The 5,283-nt window shown below is 41.8% G+C and overlaps 1 protein-coding gene across 2 annotated transcripts in view; it reads left to right on the top strand.

Annotated features, from left to right (window-relative positions):
* adcy8 (adenylate cyclase 8 (brain)) overlaps positions 1-32 on the top strand; it is a 67,316-nt gene extending 67,284 nt beyond the window's left edge. For both annotated transcript variants that reach the window (XM_047332258.1, XM_035634116.2), the window contains one exon: positions 1-32. This exon is cut by the window's left edge and continues 1,929 nt beyond it. The gene's annotated coding sequence lies outside the window, so the exon portion shown is untranslated.
* The last annotated feature ends 5,251 nt before the right edge of the window (positions 33-5,283 follow it).

Here is a 5,283-nt window from a genome sequence, read left to right as displayed (position 1 = left end):
ACACAATAAAAACAGGGGTCTAACTTTTCTAATACATGCCTGGTTGTCTTCATTTTCTCACATTATGGATTTTGCACAGTGCTTTATTGGATTTGCAGGAGTCGTGAGCAGCAGACGTCGGGATTCATGGAAGAATTTAAAGTCACAAGTCTTGGAACTCCAGCAAATATTGGCGTTGGTGAAGACGAAGGTGTCTTGTGTCCACAGGCAGCCACTCAGTTCTGTTCAGCTACTCCATTAAATCATGTATTTGTGAGTCATCTGTATAAAGTGGGAGACTGGTTTGGGCCTTTTTCAGTGGGATTTCATAAAAATGTAGCGTAACTGTGTTACAACCTTAACCCTATAATTATGGACGTTATCTTGCATTACGTCACGTCGAGCCTTTTTCTTATAACGAGCTTCTATTGGGATTATTTAATGTAAGATAATGTCCATAAGGACAGGATTTTGGACCCAATTTTCGCCTTAGGCATTTGAGAACGTCCGGCAAAACCTGCTGAACAGATTCCAGTAAACTTGGTGTAAGGACGAGACGCGGGTCAAGAAAGAATCGCCGTAGATCCGAATGTTGGGCCTCGGCCGACCCGTGTGCTCCACGCAGCGCCATTCTAGATTTGAAAGATGTCAGCGGTTTGTCTCACGGCGCTGATTGTAGTTTCGGAGCATTAGAATCAAGTCAAATTTAACATGACAACGTGCAAAAACACGACAACGCCGAAGATAACGAAGAGAGACGTTTGGTTCTCGTGATTCTGATGAACAGTGTGAACTGGGAGTTTGTCTCAACTCTCATTAGGTTTGTTTTGAAAATCAAAAGACTAAAATACATTTAGCTTCAGAATCAACCAGAAGGAAAGTCGTGATGTCGTCCTGGCAGCTTCGGAAGGGGGAAACTGTCGGAACGCTGGAAACGAATATGATGATTGAAAAGACAGAAACGATGTTTTTCTATGAGTTTGGAGAAAATAAACTTGGCACGTACTGAACTGGAGCTTTGACTGGAGACATTGGAGAAGGGCTCAGTGCAATGTGTGAAAAGCTCCACTAGATGGCAGCAGACACCAGGTCAGATACGGGGGCTCATTCTGCTGCTGCAGGTCCGTCTCACCGAATCTCTTTATCTCCACCGTGAACCTCTTTACCAACGTCACTCCTCCAGGTCGCTGACTGAGAACACTAATGTTCATTTGTTTTCTGACAAGGTTGTCGAATCAGTAGGTCTTCCTGAGGACGACTGTAAAAAATGTCCGCCCCCTTAATGTGAAGCCAAAACGTCTCCACGCCCCCTGGTGGCCGGCTGCAGTATAGCTCATAAACCCCGCCCCCTCCAAACAGAAAAAAAAATCAAAGTACAAGTACACATTCATTTTCCCAAAGATGTTTTCCGTCATGTGAGGTAGTTCTCACCACACTGAAGTTTGTTCACGTGTTCAAGTGTTTCTGATCAGTTTGCCTTTCATTAGTTATTTGATGATTTACAAAAGGGGCTGAGATGCCATGATAGGACGTACAGGGGGGCGGAGCCTGCGACCGAGATACTTTGGAGTTGTGCAGTGAGAGGAGGTGGAGACGCGGCGTCCATCTTGACATACGGTCACTGGTACTGTAGCGAAACCAACCAGCATTAGTTCAGATCTAAAAACTATAGGTGACAGACCAAGAGTGTGAAAATGTCAAATTCAAAAAGTGGGGGTGATATTTCGACAGACTCGTGTGACGTAATGAGCTCCCAGCTGACGAAGCTGAGCCGACGCTACGCTAACAAGTCCTCGGCCTGCGAGAACGTTGTGTGTGACGCAATTCACAGACAGAAGAGTGACAGGTCGGGGTAGGATTGTTTTGACGATATGACGTTAATAGAGCCGCAACTAACGATTCATTTCAGAAATCAAGTAATCTGTCGATTATTTTCTCGATGAATCGATCAGTTGTTTGGTTCATAAAGATCTTCAGTTCACTGTCACAGAGGAGCAAAGAAACCAGAACATATTCACATGGAAGAAGCTGAAATCAGAGAATTTTTGACTTTTTTTCTTTCATAAAAACTACTTGAACCGATATTTCGAAGATCAAAATAGTTGCAGATTAATGGATTAACTGTTGAAGTTCTAGACGTTAATGTAAAGTCAACAAGTGAAGCTCACTACGTCTGAACTCTTTGTACAGATCTGGATTCTGTCTTTTAGGCTTTGGGGTCATGATGACCTCATCAGACCACAGGAGTCATTTCCACAACCTACGTCACAAATGAACGGTAGAACGAGAGCGACACTCAACCTGGTCCTGTAGTTCGGCTTCTCACTGTCTAATTGCAGTTTGAAGCTTTTGTGGCTGCTCCAGGGAATTGAACCTTTAAAGCTGCAGTGACTGGTTTCTGACCACTAGGTGTCAGCCTTGCTCTCATTACAAGTGTGTTGGTTTCCTCAACAATGTCACTTTCTTCTCTCTTGGCAATTTCCACCATCTTGTTGTTCTGCTAACAGTCGCTCATCTTCCACACGAACCAATCGACTCCAATCTTCACCGTCATACATTCAGAAAAAGTTTCATATCTCAGCTGTTAAAGCTCCTCCTTCTCTCCGTTCTGCCTCAAGCGGGTGATCCTGAATAGAGACGCCACTGATGGAATAAATCAGTGAATCTAACCCAACGTCCCGTCACCACGGCGACCACGACAAACACAAACGCCGCGTGCGCGCGGGAGAAATTGACAAGGTTTTCTCTCGTCTCCCTCCCTTGTATGGATTTTCTGTTAAGACGTGAGGGAGAGGGAAGAGATGTGGAGAGATGTGGAGGATGGAGTTGCCATGGCGACCATCAGCATGTTGAGGGCGCTGTGTGTGCGTGTGTGTGTGCGTGTGTGTGTGTGTGTGTGTGATGTCTGATACCGGACCTGAGAGATTTATTCTGCAGCGGTAATAGACTGAAGAGGAAGAAGAGCTCCAGTGTCACATCTTGAGAATGATATAATAAACAGCAGCAGCTGTGCAACCGATGCCATTTTTTCCCTCAAGGCCTCGCAAACACACTTAATACACATTTAATACGCGACGTGAGTCCGAGGTTTCACATGTCTCACATGGGTCTGAGGAGAAGTTAAATGAAGTACTGATATTTTAATCAAATTAAAATGAAATACTGATATTTAAATAAAATTAAAATGAAGTACTGATATTTAAATAAAATTAAAATGAAGTACTGATATTTAAATAAATATCAGTCCTTCATTTAGATGAAGTTAAAATGAAGTACTGATATTTAGATAAAGTCAAATGAAGTACTGATATTTAGATAAAGTTAAAATGAAGTACTGATATTTAGATAAAGTCAAATGAAGTACTGATATTTAGATAAAGTCAAATGAAGTACTGATATTTAGATAAAGTCAAATGAAGTACTGATATTTAGATAAAGTCAAATGAAGTACTGATATTTAGATAAAGTCAAATGAAGTACTGATATTTAGATAAAGTCAAACAAAGTACTGATATTTAGATAAAATTAAAATGAAGTACTGATATTTAGATAAAGTCAAATGAAGTACTGATATTTAGATAAAGTCAAATGAAGTACTGATATTTAGATAAAGTCAAATGAAGTACTGATATTTAGAGAAAGTCAAATGAAGTACTGATATGAATGAATTGAAAACCAAAGTGGAAACAGGAACAGCGGCGGCGTCCAGGGCGGGAAGTGTTCGTGGAGTTGCTGTGAACCTGAATCTCCCGGGTCAACAGACGGTTGGACAGCACAGTTTGCACAGACGCCGACATTTAAAGCGTCACCGACTTCCGAGCTCCGCGGTGAAATGGAACGTAGCTCAAATGTGAGGATTTCTTCACTGCGACAAGATCGGAAACGTCCGGTGAAAAGAAGATCGACATCAATTTCATGCAAACTGCTGTTGTTCACCGGTGAGTTAAAACCAACTGGACTCCGTGAATCGTTGTGCACAATCAACACGACAGGATCATTCTGGGAAAATTAGCATCTGTCAAGATTTAATCTAGAATATAGATTTAAATACATAAGAAAATACATAAGTACTGAGCCGAAGATGTAAGTGATGAGAAATTTCTAATGACGACATGTGTGAGCTCTGGACACAAGTAAAGACGAGGTAACAAGAAGCCATATGTCAACATTACCACTGGTAATATCAGGAATCAGCCCCGACAACAGTGAACAATAATCCTCTAAGTCACGTTGTGAGACTGATTGTCATACAGATGTTGGTTCGTACTGAAACAGCAGCTCTGATGAACAGCTACAACACGTCAGGACAGCGTCCGGCGAATTTAATCATCGTCAGAGGTCAGAGGTCAGAGGTCGAGCTCCTGGCGCGTTCGTTCATTTCCGCTCCCGGACGTCTCCGAGCCGACAAGAGCACAAACACAAACCCGGAAAATCCGTCTCCCTGACGAGTTGGGCTGATCCCGAGCACATCACCACGAACTGAGCTGGAGGAAAACGAAAAAGTCGCTTCTCACCATGGCAACCGCCTCCCTCCCTCCCTCCCTCGGCGGCGACGCTGCTCCTCGGTCGACCACTGGGAGTCGTCGAGTGCCATCTGGTGCCAACAGGCGAGAGAGAGGCGGCAGAGGCAAAGACACATGGAGAGGAAACAACACAAACATGCTGCGACAGAAAAAACACACAGACTTAAAAACATTTTAATACGTCTCAATCATACAAACCAACTCTGACGGAAACGATGAAAGCTGAATGGATTTATTGATTAGCTCCGTTATTTCTCTACTGCATCGAACCTGTGAGACAGGATTTCAGTAGCAAACCGGAATTAATGGACACAAATGAGGAACTAGAAGGGAGACAAAGAAATGAAAAACACAACAAATGAAAAACACAACAAATGAAAAACACAACAAATGAAAAACACAACAAATAAAAAAAACAACAAATGAAAAACACAACAAATGAAAAACACAACAAATGAAAAACACAACAAATGAAAAACACAACAAATAAAAAAAACAACAAATGAAAAACACAACAAATAAAAAAACACAACAACAAATGAAAAACACAACAACAAATGAAAAACACAACAAATAAAAAAACACAACAACAAATGAAAAACACAACAAATCAAAAAACAACAACAAATCAAAAAACACAACAACAAATGAAAAACACAACAAATCAAAAAACACAACAACAAAACAGGCCGTTGAGTTTTTGATTTGTTTTTGTGATTCGCACTTCAGGGCCACCGTACATAAGAGTCACTGGGCTCAGTGCTTCTTCCAATAAGAGGTT

This window comes from Scophthalmus maximus, chromosome 5 (assembly GCF_022379125.1).
Source record: "Scophthalmus maximus strain ysfricsl-2021 chromosome 5, ASM2237912v1, whole genome shotgun sequence".
Classification (NCBI taxonomy): Eukaryota; Metazoa; Chordata; class Actinopteri; order Pleuronectiformes; family Scophthalmidae; genus Scophthalmus; species Scophthalmus maximus.
The sequence above is the reverse complement of the archived record's forward strand: the minus strand, read 5'-3'. Positions and strand labels throughout refer to the sequence as shown.